Source organism: Elephas maximus, chromosome 22 (genome assembly GCF_024166365.1).
Source record: "Elephas maximus indicus isolate mEleMax1 chromosome 22, mEleMax1 primary haplotype, whole genome shotgun sequence".
Classification (NCBI taxonomy): domain Eukaryota; kingdom Metazoa; phylum Chordata; class Mammalia; order Proboscidea; family Elephantidae; genus Elephas; species Elephas maximus.
In genome coordinates, this window is record NC_064840.1 from 72,761,615 (window position 1) to 72,782,846 (window position 21,232).

The window sequence follows — 21,232 nt, forward strand, 5'->3', positions numbered from 1 at the left end:
GACCATGGTGGGAGGAGGGACTGACTACTGAGCTTAATCTGACTCCCCCCCTCGCTTTAATGATATTAATCTTGTTATGATTAGCCAGCAAGAACTGCATTTTTTGTTTGTTTTTGGCCATTTCTCTCCTATTTAAAGACCTAAAGGTCATATCTCCTTTATGCCTCTCATTTCCTTTTTTAATGAATGGACTTTATTTTTTAGAGCAGTTTAAGGTTTATAGAAAAACTGAGCAGGAATTGCCCTCATTTTATTTAAGCCCTGATCCAGGTCATTACAGAGATTGTGTTGCAGAAACCTGCAAGCCTGCGAGGCCAGGATCAGGATTCTCAGTGGGCTTTCCAGATGATGAAGGAGAGGACCAGGGTGTTTGTGGCTTGCTCAGTACTGCACAGGAAGTTCCTGCCATTGCTGGTGGGTACTGTTTTCTTGAGCATATGCATCAGTGTTAGATAAAAACACCAGACACAGGCTCTGTGGTTCTTACTGAGCTCCCCAACACCAAAGCATCCTCTCGGGGGGAGAGATCTATGTGTTGCAAGATCATTAAGATAAATTGAGGTTTTTTGGTGTCTGACACCATACAGTTGTAACTATGGCCAATTTATTATTTACTTTGCTTACAGCTATTTACTTTTCAACTCACATTTTGGCATCGCAAACAAATGGATAGATTACTGAATACATTTCATTTTACACAAAAACTGGTTTGATGGCTGTTGTGTTTTATTGGATGAATCTTGGCCTGAATATGTTGGCATTTAGATAGTTGGTCCTTGGGCTGGACTTAGTCTTAACTATGACAAGGTTTTCATTAGAAAACCAAATTATTATAATATTCCACAGAGCAGTTAGGAAGATTACCAAAGCTTATACATGCCAGAGTACTTCGTAAACTGTAAATTCATATACAAATGTGAATAATTACTATTGTTGGAACAAATCGAAGTGGTCATGGTAAATTTAATTACCAAGTTCTTATTCCAATATTATTATTAGTGTTTCTTAAAAAAATTTTTTTTTAAGTTTGTATATTTGGCAAGAAGTCAAAAGGTGCCTTTCATCAGGCAAATCTGCTGCAAAAGACCTCTTCAAAGTGTTGAAGAGCAAAGATGTCACCCTGAAGACTAAGGTGCGCCTGACCCAAGCCATGGTATTTTCAATCGCCTCATATGCATGTGAAAGCTGAACAATGAATAAGGCAGACCGAAGAAGAGTTGACGCCTTTGAGTTGTGGCGTTGGTGAAGAATATTGAATGTACCATGGACTGCCAAAAGAAGGAACAAATCTGTCTTAGAAGAAGTACAACCAGAATGCTCCTTAGAAGCAAGGATGGCGAGACTGCGTCTTACAGACTTTGGACATGTTGTCAGGAGGGATCAATCCCTGGAGAAGGACATCATGCTTGGTAAAGTTCAGGGTCAGCAGAAAAGAGGAAAACCTTCAACAAGATGGATTGACACAGTGGCTGTAACAGTGGGCTCAAGCATAACAACGATTGTGAGCATGGTGCAGGACCGGGCAGTGTTTCATTCTGTGGTACACAGGGCCGCTAGGAGTCAGAACGGACTTGAGGGCACCTAACAACAACAACAATGACAACAACATATCTGGCAAGGACAGGTTTCTGAAATATGCTTTATTTTCTCTATCATGACTAGTGATCCTTTTTTAAGGAATTTTCTGTTTGTAAAAAACAGGAAAAACACAATTCCCAGGGAACATCTAAATAAAATTAAAAAGAGAGATTTTGCAAATCATATCTGACGAAAGATTTATATATAGAAAATATAAAGAACTCTTACAACTTAATAAGAGACAATCCAATTGAGAAATGGGTGAAGAATCTGAATAGACATTTCTCCAAAGAAGATGTACAAATGGCCAATAAGCATCTGAAAAGATGCTCTACGTTATTTGTCATCAGAGAAATGCAAATCAGAACCACAAGGAGGCACCATTTCGTGCCCACCTGAATAGCTATAACGTATATAAATAAAAAAAGACAACAAGTGTTGGCAAACATGTGGAGAAACTGGAATCCTCATACATTGCTGGCGGGAATGTAAATGATATAACCCCTTTTAGAAAATAAACTGATAGTTTCCCAAAAGGTTAAACCAGAGTTACCATATGATCCATAAATTCCACTCTTAGGTATGTACTCACGAGAAATGAAAACATATGTCCACACAAAAGCTTGTACGCAAATGTTCGTAGCAGCAGTATTCGTAAAGAGCCCCAAAGTGAAAACAGCCCAAATGTCCTCAAGTGAAGACTGGATAAATACAATGTGGTATATAATGTAATGGAGCCCTAGTGGCTCAGTAGTTAAGAGCTACTGCTACTAAACAAAAGGTTGGCAGTTTGAGTCTACCAGCCACTCCTTGGAGACTCTATGGGGCAGTTCTACTCTATCCTGTAGGGTTGCTATGAGTTGGAATCAGCTCGATGGCAATGGGTTTTTTGGGTTGTATCATATAATGGAATATTATTTGATAGTAAAGAAATGAAACACTGAAATATGCTGTCACATAGATGAACCCTGAAAACACGACACTGAGTGAAAGAAGCCAGTCACAAAGGACAACATATTGTATGATTTCATATACATAAAATGTTCAAAATGGGCAAACCCACAGAGACAAAAAGTACATCAGGAGTTGCCTAGCTAGGACTACGGAGGTTGGAGAAAACTGGAAGAGTATGGGGTTTCTTTTTGACGCGATGAAAATGTTTTAAAATTCCCCAACTCTGTGAAAAATACTAAAAACTATTGAATTATGCACTCTAAATGGATGAATAGTGTGGTATGTGAATTATATCTCAACAAAGTTGTAATGAGAGAGAAAGAGAGACCCACGCTTCTTTGTCTTTTTCCTGGATTCTAAATTTCACATGACATTTCCTCAGTGATATGATGACTTCGTTGCGGAGGTAGTAACCTCTCTACCTCCACAACGATGAAGAGAACGAGGCCCCTGGAAACTGATCATAAATTCTGAAAGCGTTTATTTCAAATTGGTTACCTGCCATTATCGGAAACATTCACCTCTTTGACCAGATGGATCAGTAAAATAAATTTCGTCCCACGTGGACCAAAGAAGTTAATGGCCAAAAGCTTTGATGTTGTCAAACAACTAACCAAATGACAAGTTGGATAAAAAGAAAACAGATGTACGACACCCCTGGTGGAGGCTTTGATGTCTTCTGTGGTGGCTGCTTGCTCATGAAGGACACCGGGAACTTTGGGGCTCTTTCTAATGAGCCTTTCCTACTTTATTAGTTTCACTGATTTCACACACACCAAACAGGCGGGAAACAGCACTGCTTTCTAAGAAAGGGCTTTGATGTTTTACTAATACTAGCCAATAAACCATTTCTTGAACTCCCAGCCAGTAAACAGTGATTATAGGATAACTTCATAAGTACTATGTTCGATTTCTGCCGGTGCGAACAGAGAGCAAGTAGAAAGAGTTGCAGCCAGGAGTCAAGAACACCTTGGAAGGCTTGTGCAGCAGTTGGCTCTTCCTAGTTTACTGCATTTAAAAACAAACAAACCTCAAAAGTTCTTGTCTCATGATACCATTAAATTTAAAAAGTAAATATCAAAGCACGACTAGGTTGCCGTTCAACTAAGACAGTTGTCACTACTCTCTCAGGTTTTGAGATTTGGGTTTTTGAAGGAAGATGGGCTGCCAAGAGTGCATGGAAATGCGACTTGGTTCCGGAGACACTTCCCCCACCCCCGCCCCCCGCCCTGCCCCTTTGACCAATTTTATTTTCTTTTTTAATTTAAATTTTGCAAATGTTTGAACAGGTAATGCACTCACCCAATTTAAAATTTCAAAAGACACCAAAACGCGTACTATGGAAAATGTTGTACTCCTGTCCGCCAGGTACGCTTTCTTGGAGACCCTCCATGTTATCAAATTTTTACATATTCTTTACGTGATATGGTATGCAAATTATAAGCAAATACACGTGTGTATTTTTCCCAGTTTACATAAAAGGTAGCACACACCCTGTTCCTGTAATTTACCTTTTGCTTTCTTTAGTATAACTTGAAACCTATTCCATGTTAAAACATAAAAAGTTCCCTCATTAATTTTCACAGCTGCATGGTATTCCTTTCTGAGGATGTACTATTATTTATTTAGAACAAATCCATTAAATAATTTTTTATTTAATGGATTTGCAAGTTGTTTCAAGTTTTTTGTTTTTTGCTGCAACGAATAACCTCATAAGTCATTTTGCACATGTGAAAAATTTATCGATAGGGTAAATTCACAGAGGTAGGATTGGTGGTTCTGAGGCAAATATTTCAAAAATGGATGCTTATTCTCCTTAGGACCCAGCCCCTTAATATTTTTTTTTGCCTCCAAGTTGACGATGGAAGCTTGATCCTAGCAGAATGCACACAGTAAGGACAATGTCTGCTGCAGGGTTCTGAAGAGTATGCAGGGGAATGGGTCTGAAGGGTGTTACACCAAGGATTTCATTTTACTTGGATCCACAATCAATGCCCACGGAAGAAGTGGTCAAGAAATCAAACAACGTATTCCATTGGGCAAATCTGCTTGCAACAGACCTCTTTAAAGTGTTAAAAAGCAAATATGTCACTTTGAGGATTAAAGTGCACCTGACCCAAGTCATGGTATTTTCCATCATCTTATACGCACAGGAAAGCTGGACAATGAATAAGGGAGACCCAAGAAGAACTGACACCTTTGAATTACGGTTGAGATGAAGAATATTAAAGATACCTCTTTCAAGGGTTCTGACACATATATGTTCCTGCTATATTTTTCACCCCTGGAGGTTTACTGGCACACATTTGAGCCACTTTAGAATATTCTGGTGTCATGGAGGATGCTGGTCCAACTGTCTAAAAAACAAGGAAGCTGGTCTGCACCACATTTGTGTGTTGAGAGCCATTCCTCTGAGGGGATGCTTCCTGGAAGAGAGACTGTGTGAAACTTCTTTGTCTTTTGGCTTCTGTACGATGAGATAAGGCTTACAAGTATGCTTACTATTTCCTTTGTGTTACTGGGAAGGTACAGTTGCTGGCATTCAAAAATATTCAGGTAAATGAGTTATTTAGGGGGTGAAAACACTTTGTGATGCACTTCATAGGTCATGGGACTCGTGTAGTGTGTGTGTGATGTGCCTGATGGAACATGAGACCAATATGGCCCACTTGCATTAGTCACCTCCCTGATGACATCTTTTATTAAAGTGCTTACCTCCCTGATGACATCTTTTATAAAGTGCTTGTCTCCCTGACGTTTTATGGCTCAAATGTAACTGGTAAAATGTGATGCACTTCCTGGGCTATGAGACCAACATGGCCTGCTTGCAGTTGGCACCCCAGTTTATCAAATAACAAAAAACTACCAACAACAATGGGGGCTGATTCAGCCTCCATTCTATTATGAAAAAAACATGGCTTTACCAAGTAATCCCCCCCGCCCCCGAAGATAGTAACTCATCCTTTAGAGGAATACACATGGATTGCCAGAAGAATGAACGAGTCTTGGAAGAAGTTCAGCCACGTGTTCCTTAGAAGTGAGGATGGCAAGACTTGTCTTATAGACTCCGGACGTGTTATTGGGAGGGAGCAGTCACTGGAGAAGGACATCATGCTTGGTAAAGCAGAGGGTCAGGGGAAAAAATGAAGACCCTCAACAAGATGGACTGACACAGTGGCTACAACAACGGGCTCAAGCATAACAACGATTGTGAGGCAATCGTTGGACCAGGCAGTGTTTCATCGTGTTGTGCATAGGGTCGCTATGAGTTGGAACTGACTCCATGGCACCCAACAACAACAACAACAAATGCTAGATATTTTTCCACAGAGGGAACAAATGTCTAAGTATACCTGTTGCCTCTCAGCGCGTTATCAAACATTTTAAACGTCATTGCTAATCAGAAAGGTGAAAAATGATATCTTAGCTGAATTTTTTCCCTCTGATTTCTTATTTAAAAATTTTTTCAAACCTATTGAAAAGTTGCAAGCATAGTACCACGAGCCTCACAGACGCTTCACCTAGATTCACTGATGGTTAATACTTTGCCATATTTGTTTTATCTTTTTCTCTCTGTGTTTGTGTACATATACAAAACATACATATGTATATACGTGTATGTGTGTATATATATATATATATATAGCCCTGGTGGTGCAGTGGTTAAGAGCTTGGTTACTAACCAAAAGCTTGACAGTTCAAATCTACCAGCTGCTCCCTGGAAACCCTATGGGGCAGTTCTAATCTATCCCATAGGGTGGCTGAGTCTAAGCTGACTCGACGGCACCAAACAACAACAAACATATATATATATATAACCTGTTGCTTTCGAGTTGATTCCAACTCATAGTGACCCTATACGGCAGAACAGAACTGTACCATAGGGCTTCCAAGGCTGTAATCTTCATGGAAAAAGACTGCCACATCTTTCTCCCTCATAGTCACTGGTGGGTTTGAACCGCCAACCTTTCCGTTAGCAGCTGAGTATTTAACCACTGTGCCACCAAGGCTCTCTCTCTTTATATCTAGTCCCTGGGTGGCATAAAGAGATAAGTGCTCAACCACCAGCTGAAAAGTTAGTGGTTCAAACCCATCCAGAGGCATCTGGGAAGATAGGCCTGGCAATCTGCTTCCGAAAGGTCACGTCCTTGAAAACACTGTGCAGCACAGTTCTGCTGAGCACATGGGGTCTCCATGAGCCAGAATCAACTTGATGGCAACTAACAACTTTATAAAGATATATTTGCTTGTTTCCCCATCAGTAGACTTTTGATCACAGAAATTTTCAGGAATACTTTGCCAAGAAGCATCATGCCAAAGAGTCTTAGGCATTTGCCAGTTGGGTTGTGGCACGGAGAAGGGGATGGTGGTCTCTGTGCCACAAGCATGTGTGGCTGCCTGCAGGGAGAGGAGAAGGACCTTCAGATCCTGGGCCCGTGCGTCAGCACAGGAAGAGGTGGGGCTGGTCACTGCGAGACCTGTGTGCTTGGCAGACAAGTAACCGGCCTTCAAGGTCTTTAAATTCTTAGGTTGTTTTTTTCCAAGCCCTTGATGCCTTTTAAATCCTGATAGAAGATGAAAAAAATCACATGAGGTTTTTTTATTCTTGTTAACTGACAGAGATAATTGTCATTTTATGTTTAATGTTCTGCACGTGTCATCAAAAAGCACTAACCCTGGAGTCAAAAGAATTTGACCAGGATTCTAGATTCAGCATTGACAACTGGATACATATGGGCAAATTATTTGACCTTCTTATTCTTCTGTCTTCATTTGTTAAGTGAGTGGCTTATATCTTTAGGGAATCCCTGGATGGTGCAAATGATTCACAATCTTGGCTGCTAACCTGAAAGACTGGTGGTTTGAGTCCACCTAGAGGTGCCTTGGAAGAAAGACCTGGCAATCAGCCACTGAAAATCTTACGGAGCACAGTTCTACTCTGACGTATATGGGGTCACCCTAAGTTAGAATCCACTCAATGGCAGCTGGTCATATCCTTATATATTTTGAGTTGAAAAACAATGAATCAATTATTGTTTCTTTATTTACAAAAAGAATATATATCCCTCATAGAGTATTTAGAAAGTACAGATAAGCAAAGAGTTCAAACTCTCTTTCACTTTACTGGTCTGTGATTTTTCATAATCTTGCGTGCTTCAAGTCAGAGATTGCTACAACTGATAGAAACAGCAGCAGTGACGTTGTCCAATCCTATCATTTAACAGACGAGCAGACGAAGACAAGGCTTGGCCAAGGTCACTCAGCATCCTGTATTGAGCTACCCTGAGTAGTTTCAACATGTCCTGTCCTCTAATTGTCTGCTAAAAGCATTCGTTCGTTGATCTTCACCTTGAAAGTTTTCTAAAAAGGGTGTGAACTTTGAATCGTCATTTTTTATATGTAGATTCGCTTGGTTGTATTTCCTTTACAAAAGAACTCTTGGTGGATTTTTTTTTAGGCTGTTGTTTCTAGTTGTTGATGTCTTCAGAAGACACAAGTAACTTGAGAATCCATGCAAACCAGGCACATCAAACTTGGCTTCTGTGTTTATCTTTAATTCTACCACTGTCATGATGGCCCTCCCTGGGTTCTTAGTTCTTTGGTCAAAGTGGCAGCTGTTGTAAATAAGAAGGTGGCTACTGGTGTCTGCAGCTGACATGGGGTAGGGTCAGTGGCAAAACAATCTCACGAGAGGGAAGGGCCAGGCTGGCAGAGTGGGGGAATACAGACAGTCTTTGGCTAAAGAATGCTGCAGCTGGGGCAGGAGGCAATACGGAGGGATAACTTTGAGTTCCCTTCCACACTCAAGCCAAACGCACAGAGTAAATACATGGCCATTCTTGGTTCTTTGCCATTCCAACCTGATGATTCGGCTGGAGTCGAAGAGTGAGAGGAAAGCCATGGCTGAAAGGATGCTTCCCCACAACCCACGTTCATTTCAAGTGACATTATTGTCACCCTGGCAGTTGAAAGAGATTGATAGTTAGCGTTTCTGGAATTTTAAATTCCAATACAAGTTAGTACATGCCCAAAAGATCACGTTGTATCTGATGGAGTTCTTATAAACAGGTACTTCAGCTACTTACATCATTACCTTGTTTTCTTTGGTGAGGGTTTAACTTTTTTTTTTTTAATACAAGGAAATAAACATCTATTTATGATTTGATTTTGTTTCTTTGCTGCCCCTGAAGGAGTAACAATATTTCTGGAAGAAATAATGGCTTACTGAAGGAAATGAAGTATTAAAACATATAACATTTATTCGTATATTTGACTACTGCTGAATAGATGTTATATAACTTCATTGTTTATATTTTCGTTGTTGCTTTTGTGTGCTGTTGAGTCAATTTTAACTCATAGAGACCCTACAGGACATAACAGAACTACTCTACCGGGTTTCTTGGCTGTAATCTTTGCAGGAAGGAGCCCTGGTGGCAAAGTGCTTAAAGAGCTTGGCTGCTAACTGAAAGGTTGGCAGTTTGAATCTACCGGCCGTTCTACAGGAGAAAGATGTAGCAGTCTGCTTCCGTAAAGATTGCAGCCTTGGAAACCCTATGGGACAGTTCTACTCTGTTCTATAAGGTTGCCATGAGTTGGAATTGAGTTGACGGCACATAACAATCTTTACAGGAGCAGGTGGCTAGGTCTGTTCTCCCACAGAGCAGCTGGTGGGTTCAAACCACTGTCCTTTCAGTTATCAACCAAGTGCTTATGCATTGTGCCACCAGAGCTCCTTATTTATATTGACTCCGTGTTTATATTTGTTCAGTCTTTGACCATTGGTCAGCCTCATTTCATAACAGATTCTTCTATTTTTATCTGAAAGAAATTTCAATAGACTTTCAGTATAAGTATGTTTTCTCTTTTTCTCACAGTTAAAATTTCTTCTCGCAGAATAAGATATTTTAAAGGCTGAATTTTATTCTTAATATTTAATTCCTATGGTGGTCTATATTCATTCCATAGAGGGGAATCCGTATGGCATAAGAATGTGCTCCGTGGGATTCCAAACAAAGCTTCTAAATCTCATAACCAATATGCACTTCACCCTCTGCCACATTCCTTCGGTTTCAGCAAAATATTTAAACACACGAATGAGAGTGGAACAAACTCGGCTTGTCATCTGGATGTTTTGTCAACACGTTGTTTGAATGCTTGGACACGCCTGAATTGTTCATTTTCATCCAGCTGTTTGGTATTAAATAAATACAACCTTCGTCTGCCATAAATTCTTAGAGCAAGAGAGTCTTGAACCAAGGACCTGGTTGCAGGGAGATGGATTCTGTTGGCTTCTGTGAGGCTTTCTCAGAGGCTAACATGATAACAGCAGATCCCTCAAAAGTCTCAGCCACTCACAAGCTATAACAAATAAATGTCTTCTTTTCTTTCTCCTTTTTTAAAATAATGGGGTATGTACAAGTCAGTGTGAAGCCTTGGATAATGCTGTAGTTGTTTTTTCTACAATTTATTTGTAGTGAAAAAAAAACTGATAGCATCATGCAATTAACTCTAAACCAGATATTAGTCCTGCTTTCATGAGAAGAGAAATGCAGGTTCCAATGAAACAATGAGCACGTAGCTGGTTAACGCAGGACTGGTCTATTTTAAGCCTATTTCCTGTTTACAGAAGCATCCCAGTTCACTAATCCTGACTAAAAATCCTGACTAGTGTCCTGAAATTCACTTTAATCAGTGCTTGCGTCTTGGTTGTGTAGTTAACTTGACAACACGCGTAGCCCACCAACAAAAGTTCTGTATATATAGAAATTTGAAAAAGATTAATAAGGGAGTGAACTGCTTCTTAGTAATACCATCTTAGATCAAAGAGGTTCTACCCAGGAGAACATTTATTAAGTGGCAGAGTACCTTGGCTAGGTCCCTTTTTTGAACATCTGCCTTGGGTTCCATGTACTGTATAAAGATGGAGCATGTAAGCAATGTTTGCCCAAATGAACACTGGAGAATTTCATGGATTACTTTTTATGGATACTGAATCAGATACAGCACACGAATGCTGTAAAGCTGAATTTTTGTGGGAATTGTTTTGGTACGAGATCCTGGCAAAGAAAGGAGAGATGTGACTTAAAAAACCAAAACGAAAACAACTGATCTATAAATAACACTCTTTTAAAACAAGCTAAACCAGAAAATATTTGGAGACCCTGCGTAAAGTGTGAACTCTGGGGCCTGCAGCCCTGACTAATCTTCTGTCTAGTCTCGTTCTTATTCTGCTTCTTTCAGAAAAAGGAAGAGAAGGAAAGGGACATTTCCTGAGCCTCCGCTGTGGCCTAGTCACTGCAATCAGCACTTCGTGTAAGCGCTCTCATTGAAGCCTCATCACCAGTCTGTAAATCAGAAGCTACTCTGCCTGTTTTTGACGTGAACAACAAAACTGAGATTCAGAAAAATTAAGTATCCTGCCTGTTGTGTTAGCTGCCGTCACGTCGGCCCCAACTCACGCTTACCCCATGCACAATGGGATGAAATCCTGCCCAGTCCTGTGCCATCCTCATAATCGGTGGCAGCTCGGAGCCTTGTGATCCATAGTGTCTCCACTGGTTGATTTTTGGAAGCAGATCACCAGGCCTTTCTTCCTAGTCTTAGTATGGAAGCTCCACTGAAACCAGTTCAGCATCACAGCAGCATACAAGCTTCTGCTGACAGATGCGTGGTAGCTGTGTGTGTGGTGCACTGGCCAGGAATCAAACTTGGGTCTCCCACACGGAAGGCAGGAATTTTACCACTGAACCACTATAGCTCCTGGTACCTTGCCTAAGCCAAAACCAAACCCATTGCTGTCGAGTCGATTCAACTCACAGTAGTGCCTTGCCTCGACCACACCTCTTCAACAGCCAAGATAGAATTTGAATCCAACTCTTAGTGACCCCAAAGCCTGTGCTCGTTGCCCTACGGTGTAGCTGCCTTTATAAATTTGAAGTTTCTGAAAGGTGTTTGAATCCATCAGAGACAGGCTGAAGTATAAGGCTCTGGGTAGAGGCCGTGGGCTCACCAGGCAGCCAGGCAAAGCTATCATGGATGGGCCATCACCACCGGCAAAGTCTGCAGGCGGGCTGCTCCGCCACGGCCTCAGTGGCAGAGTCAGGAGCATCATCTTCATGCTCCAGCCCCTGGGATGCTGTCCGGAAGCTCTGTGAGCTCTTTGTACTATGTAGGTAGGACACAATGCAATCATTGTACATGCCTCACTCAAAGCACCGACCACCACAGCACATTAACTTAAGAAGGTCAAGTTTAGCAAATTTACTGCAATAAAAACAGCCCGCATAAAAGCAAAGTCATTCGTGTATGTTTAACATCTGCTGCCTCATATCAGCCAGATGTTTCCCCAAAGGAAAGCCAAATTGTTTAGAGCGTGTAAACAGTTGTATAGCAGTGTGTAATGCGTTTTCTTCGTAACAGCCGATTTATTTCCGATAGCTGTATCTTGGTTATTTTTATAGTAACGGATTCTTTTCCAGTTATTTAATAATGAAAGCGTATTTGTGTTTGCTTGCATTTTTTTCTAGTATATTCAATTAGTAGTGGAAGGCTTGGAGAGAGACAATTAATAGAGTGGGTATACTTTATTTTTTCCTCCGGTATTACAGATGAAGATGAAGTACCCAATGTCTTTTGAACTATGGAGTGCTGTTGAATGGGCCAAGGGCCAAGATAAGCTTTATTGACACTTGCTACTCACAAAGTGAGACAATGGCAGCTAAGAGCTGGTGCGTTTTATTCGTTTGGAATATACAGGGAAAAATGTGGAGAGAAAGTGTGGCCTTTTCCTCAAGGCCAAAAGGCTATTTGCATATTCAAAACCCCTAACTCCGTTTCCTTTTTTCTACCCTCTCAGAATGACAAGTTGCTTCAATGTGTGATATCCGGAGCTGCACACAATTCTGGGGCGAATTTGGGTCAATTGTCTTGACCAATGGAGACAGATGAGACATTGAAGGAAAAGTCTTCCCAAACTAAAAGGTAACAAGAGTTAATCTATAGGATAACTAGGGATTCTTTTAGGTGGAAGACGACTAAATCTTCTCAGAGAAAATCAATCTTTTGGAGGATATTTCCTAAGACATGGAGCCAGGCATCTCATCAGCACTTGCCAGGGTGTGATGTGAAGTTAATTTGGACAAATTACCACATACACAAGAAACCTTTAATTCCTAACAGCTTTAAAAACATCCATTAAAGCAAAAGGGAGGAGAAAGGACCATAGGTAGCTGAGATGGGTTTTTAGAAGGATTGTTTGAAGACTAGAACCTTTGGTACAGATTATACAAAATACTAATATAAAGCGGGAAGAAGCCGTAGAGGGCAACGTGGAATTAGGGAAAAAGAAAAACCCTATAGTTAAGATACTACCCATTTTCTGAAGTTAGGACGGGGCTGAGTTTTAAAATTCCTAATCGTTTATTTATGATAAATCTAAAATATGTTCTATGGAAGGCAAAACATTTAAAGCATAAGAAATCAGGAACCTAAGTAAGGATTAGAAGAATGGGGAAGGTAGAATCTACCGCAGTTTGGGGCCATGTCGTCTGCTGTAAGATCAAGAAAGTTTCCATCTTTCTTTGGATTAGATTTTTTAAGGCTCTTTTACTTTGCCAACAGTTGTTACAGATTCTTGATTTTCTGTAAACCTCAGGGGTTGGATTTATTAGTTCAATTCTCTGTAACGATCTTAGTCTCAGCCGTCGTCTGACGTCAGTGGATGGCGTTACAGCAGCTTAACTAACGGGAGATGAGATTACAGGATTCTACTTGTTTCTCTTTGTGAACTGACATAGAAAATAGACGTGACGCTTAAGATCCCTAACCCGCTCGTTAGTCTGCCAACGATGTTATACAGAAAAGCACCTACAATCGGGTCTACGGTGAACAAACGAAAATAGCAACATATTTCAGTGTATTAAATCATGGATTTTTAGATTTTAAAAATATATATTAAAGCCCTACAATATTCTTGTTACAACTCTGAGATGGGTAAATATTTCTGTATTTGCTTTGGAGATGGATCCAAAAAAAATACATTTGGGCTATTTAAGATAAATGATGGACACGGCAATAATTATAACTTTTTATTATAAGTTTATCGAACTGTAGTCCTGGTGCCACAGTGGTTTAGTGCTCAGCTGTGAACCAAAAGGTCAGAGGTTCAAATCTATCAGCTACTTCGAAGGAGAAAGATGGGACAGTTTGCTTCCATGAAGATTAACAGCCTTGGAAATCCTATGAGGCAGCTCTATTCTGTCCTATAGGGTTGCTATGAGTCAGAATCAACTCAATGGCAACAGATATTTTTTGGGGGGGGGTGTTTATTGAAGTAAATATAATGAGATCACTATTATGAGGTCATGTCTACCTAAAAGGATTTGCTACTTGCCCGTGTATACATTTAGATGCTGGAGAAAGAAAGGCATAGCTAGACATCTAGCTTTTAGGGGTCAGGGGGAAAGAGTGGGTGTGGTCATTCTGAAAATAATTTGGCCTTTCTAAGATAAGAAATGAGGTGCAAATCATTGACTGTGTATTTATATGAATGCACAAATATATGTTATCTTTTTAGAAGAAATCTAAAATATAAATAGATACATAAACCCAAACCCCCTGCCATCGAGTCGATTCCAACACATAGCAACCCTATAAGACAGGGTAGAACTGCCCCACAGAGTTTCCAAGGAGTGCCTGGCAGATCTGAACTGCCAACCTTTTGGTTAGCAGCTGTAGCACTTAACCACTACACCACCAGGGTTTCCAGATAGATACATACTCTGTGTAATATAAAATTAACTCTATTAGCTAACTAAACTGCTTTTTTGACCATCTTTTCTCTCTATTTGTTAGACTCGAACCTCTGGCAACCAGCATGGAGCCTTTGTGTGAATGTACAGGTGTGTGGCTCAGTGAAATGTCAGCACCTTTTAGCCAATTAGGAAAACAGGCCCTTCCTCAGGGTGGATCCGCTCCCCGCCAGGGCCTGGCGATCTGAGAGCAGGCTGGCGTTTGGCCGGGAGCCCTTGAGCAGGGCAGATCCTGCCCAGCCATGGTCTTGGGTTACACATTTAGCATGTGGAACCAGCCTGATTTCCTGGAAGCTCGTAAACACCATTCCTCTCAAGTGCTGTACATGCTCCTCAGGGTGTGGTTGCAGGAGGAGATGTGCTGACCTTGAACAAGCAGATGAACTCGCACTTGTGAGCCTACTGTGTGCACTGCGTTCTAGCGGCTGATGAAGGGAATGTAGTTGTGTGAAGACAGGCCCCAGCCTTCAGAGTGCACTGTCTAGCTGGAAAGTCCAAACCAAACCAGGTGGTACGGGGTGAGTTCAAAGTCAGGCTCTGACTATGACTATACAACCATTTGGTTTTCCTGTTTTATGTAAAACGGAGATTGGGCAAGAGGATTTTGAATATCTACCTACCAAAAGGGGCCCCATAAAACTAAACCTGTTGCCATCCAGTCAGTTCTGACTCATGGCAACCCTGTGTGTGCAGCGTAGAGCTGCTCTATAGGGTTCTCAAGGCTGCAACCTTTCGAAGACAGATTACCAGGTCTTTCTTCCAAGGTGCCTCGGAGTGGATTAGAACCACCAACCATTCAGTTAGTAGTTGAGTACTTAACTGTCTGCACCACCTCAAGTGGTCATTGTGGTTGCTGTTCTGTGTAAACGTCTTCCTAAAGACTTAATTGAAAATCCAGCAGTATTTAAATTTTCAGAGAAGAGTGGGGTTAATGTCCCAGTGTGGGAGGGCTGCTTAGGCAAAGGCACACCGAGAGGACTGGCTACAGACATGTGGGGAAGAGTGAAAAGGCGAGGATAACTGAGGCAAAGGGCCCTGGCAGGCCCAAATGGCTAATGCGCTCAGCTGCTAACCAAAAGAGGTTCCAGTCCACCCTGAGGCACCTCAGAAGAAAGGTCTGGTGATCTACGTCCAAAAAATTAGCCACTGAAAACAGCTCTGAGGGACAGTGCGACTCTGACACAGGTGGAGCTGCCATGAGTTGGAACTGACTAGATGGTAGCTGGTTGATTCACAGGAATGGAGTGTTGAGGCTGGTAAGAAAAGGCAGGTGGGGTCAGCAGCCTAGGGCCTGAGCTTTGTCATCCCATCCTCTCCTCCTGATAAGCCTATAACGGCCAAATGATCGGTCAGGGATGTAGTTCGTCTCTGTGGCGACAGAGCAGTCTTTTTCGGTGTGAAATGTTTAGGCACAGAATCCAGGACCCTGGCCTGCATTATACCAGGCTCTAAGCAACCAGCTAAGCAACGAACCGGCTCAGACATACATGCGTACAGGCCTCCAAGGGAAACGGTCCCGAAACACCATCTCAGGCCTGTGGCATGTTCTCCTACTTCAGCAGAGAATCCAAGGAGGTTCAGGGAACGTTTAGTATTAGAATGGGAAGGTTCCCAGAAGAAGCGTTGTTAGAATATTGGCTCCTGTAGAAACGTAGCCCGGAGAGTAATGCACTCCCCAAACAACAAAACAATTTACAAAGTGGCTTGAAGTCAGTGGGGAGAGAAAGCAGAGTTTGGGAGGTAAGCCAAGCAGCTTGCATTTCTGCAATGCTTGTTTGGGTGCCAGCGATAAACACAAGTGTGTCCCTTCATCCTCCTGCCTTGGAGAGGCATCTGAGTGGCTGCCGCGCTCTTTAAACATAAATGATCTTAATCTTCAAATTCACAGTGGACACATGGGAACAAGATTAGGGAGACTTTTTCACTTAGCCCTTTATGGAAACTTCCAAGGGAACAAACTTCAGTCTACTGTGGAATTTTCACCTCAACTGAAACTTCTCTCGGCGTCCCAGGCATATCTCCGTGTAGTTTACCAGATTGGACTTGCTCTTTTCCCATAGTAAAAACTTGTTGCTGTTGAGTCGATTCGGACGGCTAGTGACCCTATAGGACAGAGCAGAACTGCCCCATAGGGTTTCCAAGGAAGGCTGGTAGATTCGAAACGCTGACCTTTTCGTTAGCAGCTGTAGCTCACCGTAGCTCTCACCCACTGCACCAGCCTAAACCACAGAGGCTTTAGAAAAAGCAAGAGGCTTTCAAAGATGAAGAAAGGGCCAGGCAGTGCAAAGGCACACATAAATGACATCACCTTGTCTTCCTTGAGGCGTTTTAACTTTGGCGAAGAAAACAGAGGTAACAGTCACTTGGCAGTATTTCTAGCAAACTTTGGTTAGCAAAGTTATTAATGGCCAATTTCTACTCAAATTTGAATAACATCTCCACTCTGAGTGGGGACAAACCCTAAGTGTATAAAATCAGAGACTTCCATGGAGACACGTATCACCAGCATAGAGTCTAGGTGGTTTGTTTCCACTATCAGCAGGCGTGTGGGGTTCAGGCTGCAAACTATTAAACTATGATTAATGTTTGGGTGGCATTAGGCTGTCTTTTCTAATCAAACTTAGGAGGCTGAGAAGGGAGGCAGAACAACAACATCAACAAAACCAACCCATTGCTGTCCAGTCGATTCCAATTGATAGTGACCCTATAGAACAGAGTAGAACTGCCCCATAGGGTTTCCAAGCAGCGGCTGGCAGATTTGAACTGCTGATCTTTTGGTTAGCAGCTGTAGCTCTTAACCACTTTGCCACCAGGGCTCCAAAGGTGGGAGTAGGGGGAGATGAGTGGGCAAGGAAGGCCAAAGAAGGCGCTGGGAGAAAGGGCAAAGAAATCTGTGAGGCGAGAGGGAGACAGCTGGAGAGAAAAGAAGAAAACCCAGCTGAGGTTTTCTACATCCAAGTTATTTTTGCAAGGACTCAGTGTCTATTGAGAACGATTTCACTTCAACAGGGGGCTTTGAGAGGTCCAATTGCAGACTTATAATATCCCCACGTGAGCACTCTGAACTTCTCTTCAGCTGAAATAAAAGTAAATGCTTAGAAATCACCCAAAGGTGAGAAGTGCCTTCAACTGAGAGTCAAGAAAAGGCCGTTTAAGAAGGTATTGTTATGCAAATATCCACCGTAAACACCTTTAGTAAGAACCTGTGAGAGATGGTATTGCACATGTAAACAAGTATTCCTGTGCTAGAGCCTTCAAGCTGATTCATTGTTGCTGTTGTTAGTTGTGATCCAGTCAACTCTGACCCATGGTGGCCTTATTATGTACAGCTGAAACGAATGTTGCCTGGTCCTGAGTCTCCTTACAATCGGCACTTTTGAGTCCGTCTTTGCACCACTGTGCCAATCCACCTCACCCGGGGCCTCCCTCACTCTCTGCGGCCCTCTGCTTTGCCTAATGTGATGTCCTCTTTCGGCAATTGGTCCCTCCGGATGACATGTCCCAGGCAAGCGAGTCAGACAATGTTCTGCTGTGATCCATGAGGTTTTCATTGGCTAATTTTTGGAACAAGATCGCCAGGCCTTTCTTCCTAGTCTGTCTTAGTCTTAATGCTCTGCTGAGACCTGTCCACCATCCATCTGTCAGTTTGTCTTATTGTGATGGCTTGTGTGTTGCTATGATGCTAGAAGCTATATCATGGGTATTAAACTTGATTTAGGCTATCTTTTTCTTTTTCCTCTGGTATCTGGCTTTCCAGCTCATTATAACTCGTTGCCATCAAGTCAATTCCGACTCATAGAGACCCCACAGGACAAAACAGAACTGCCCCATAGGGTTTCCAAGGAGCAGCTGGTGGATTTGAACTGCTGATGTTTTGCTTAGCAGCTGTAGTTATTAACCACTGTGCCACCAGGGCTCCAAGCTCATTATGCCTTTATTTATTTAATTCTGAATCCGGTTACATTCTAGACCACAAAAGGAACATATCCCAAGGCAAGGGTCTCTACGAATGTAGCAATGAAGTCATAAAAAAAGCTTTTTCTCCCTCCTTCCCTCCTCTAAATCCTCTAAAAGGCAAAGTAACACTGTGAAGAACAGCTTTCCGTTTCAATTGGCAGTGCCCCCAGCTGGTGAGTTATTCTTCCGTGGAGACCCTGCTGTGCTGTTAGGAAGCAAGAGGCATTAGCAGACCACTCACCATCTTTCAGGGGCCAATTAGTCAGCTTGGAATATCCAGGCCTTGAGTTCCTTCCGTTTTCTCTTTTAGCAACCTGCCTTTTGGTCATTTACCACGCTTCATTAGGAGGGGTAAAACTCAGATCTGTCCATTTGGCTCACAGTTAGGAGCACTGATGGGGGCTTTGTTGGCGGAGGCAATTGAAGCCATGGAAGACAGTTGCAGGGATTATCCATGGATTACCAAACCAAAACCAAACCCAGTGCCGTCGAGTTGATTCCGACTCATAAGATTAGGGTTACCTAAGGCAGTGGTTTCCAATTCTTTTAAGTGGGAGGATTCCTTTTACAACTTAAAAAAAAAAAAGACTTCTGCACTCCTACATGACAGGAATTGTACTGTTAGTATCTGTGGAGCAAAGAAATGTGTTTACGTGAAAGGCTTGTTCATCTTGCCTTCTTAGTCCTCCACCCTGTTCCCCCGCTAATTCCTGTGGTAAAATGGAGCATCAATATTCTGAATTCATTGTGGTTCAGACCCAAGTAAAGTAATGACATTTTTCAGAAGGAGCCTGGTATCTATCATCTGTTGTAAACTCTTTTACTGACACACAAATGCACATTGTTGGGATGTTTTGGAAAAATGAATACTAAACATCCAGGAAAAAGAAAAGGAAGAAAATTTCTCTCCACCAAAAACCTCTTTTACGGTGTTGGCAAAGTATATTGAATACACCATGGACTGCCAGAAGAACAAACAAATCTGTCTTGGAAGAAGTACAGCCAGAATGCTCCTTAGAAGCAAGAATGGAGAGACTCCATCTTACATACTTTGGACATGCTATCAGGAGGGACCAGTCCCTGGAGAAGGACATCATGCTTGCTAAAGTAGACGGTCACTGTAAAAGGGGAAGACCCTTAATGAGATGGATTGACAGAGTGGTTGCAACAATGGGCTCAAGCATAACAAGGATTGTAAGGATGGTGCAGGACTCGGCAGTGTTTTGTTTTGCTGTACATACGGTTGCTATGAGTCAGAAACAACTTGATGGTACCTAACAACAATGACCTGGATTATATAGGTATTTCAACTTGTGAAGGCTTAAATTTGGAAATAGCTTAATATTTTCTTGCAGAGTGATGAATCAATGTGTGTGTTAATCGGAAGGAATTGGACTCAACAGTCACAGGACTGAGAGTATGAATTGTATGACCCTAAACACACTCTCAGCAATGTTTTTACCTATTTAGTGAAAAAGGCCCAGAGTTAGAATTTCAGAGTACAAGTACAGGGCATGCGAACACCAGAAACAATTACAAAGACTACACAGTAATGATAGAACTTTTTTTTTTTTTTTTGGTGAGCTGTAATTCATATTTCAATGTTATTTCTCTTTGTTAACATCTTTAAAAATTGTTTTTGGTATTTGGGTGCCACCATCTCTCAAAGAATAACTCTGTCTTATTCATCATCGAGAAACTGAGGTCACTGCCAAAAAAGAGCAGGAGTGGCAATACTAATCTCAGATAAAATAGACTTTAAAACAAAATCCACCATAAAAGACAAAAAAGGGCACTATATAATGATTAAAGGCATGATCCATCATGAAGACATAACCATAATAAACATCTATGCACCCAATGACAGGGCTCCAAAATACATAAAACAAACTGTAATAGCACTGAAAAGAGAAACCGACAGTTCCACAATAATAGTAGAAGACTTCAACACACCACTGTTGGTAAAGGACAGAACATCTTGAAAGAAACTCAACAAAGATACAGAAGAGCTAAATGGCACAATCACCCAGCTTGACCTCACAGACATATATAGAGCATTCCACCCAACAGCTGCAAAGTGCATATTCTTTTCCAATGCACATGGAACCTTCTCCAGAATTGACCACGTCTTAGGCCACAGAGAAACCCTCAACAAAATCCAAAACATTGAGATAATACTAAAATCCTCTGATCACAATGCCATCAAGGTAGAAATTAACAACAGGAAGAGCAAGGGAAAAAATCGATTACATGGAAACTGAATTACACCCTGATTAAAAAACACTGGGTAATAGAAGAAATCAGAGATGGAATCAAAAAATTCTTAGAATCAAATGAGAATGAAAACACAACATGCCAAAACTTTGGGACTGAGCAAAGACAGTGCTCAGAGGTCAATTTATAGCAATAGATGCACACATCAAGAAAGAAGAAAGGGACAAAAACAAAGCATTAACTACACAACTCGAACAAACAGAAAGACAACAGGAAAAAAAAAAAAAAGCTCACAGCCACCAGAAGAAAGGACACAATAAAGATCAGAGGAGAAATAAATGAAACAGAGCATAGAAAAACAATAGAATCAACAAAACCAAAAGTTGATTTTTTGAAAGCGAGCAATGAAATCAACAAACTACTGGCCAAACTGACAAAAGAAAAACAGGAGAGGACTCAAATAACCCAAATAAGAAATGAAATGGGGGACATTACAACAGTCCCAACTGAAATAAAAAGGATCATAACAGCATATTATGAACAACTATACTCCAACAAATTTGAAAACCTAGAGGAAACAGACAAATTTCTAGAAACACACTACCTACCCAAACTAACACAAAATTATGTTGAAAACCTGAACAGACCCGTAACAAGAGAACAGATTGAAAAGGTAATAAAAAAAACTCCCAACAAAAAAAAAGCCCTGGCCTAGATGG

General features: G+C 41.5%; 1 protein-coding gene across 6 annotated transcripts in view; it reads right to left on the reverse strand.

The window, feature by feature from the left end:
• Positions 1-21,232, reverse strand: part of DLC1 (DLC1 Rho GTPase activating protein) — a 456,845-nt gene that overhangs the window by 137,539 nt on the left and 298,074 nt on the right. The window lies entirely within an intron of this gene.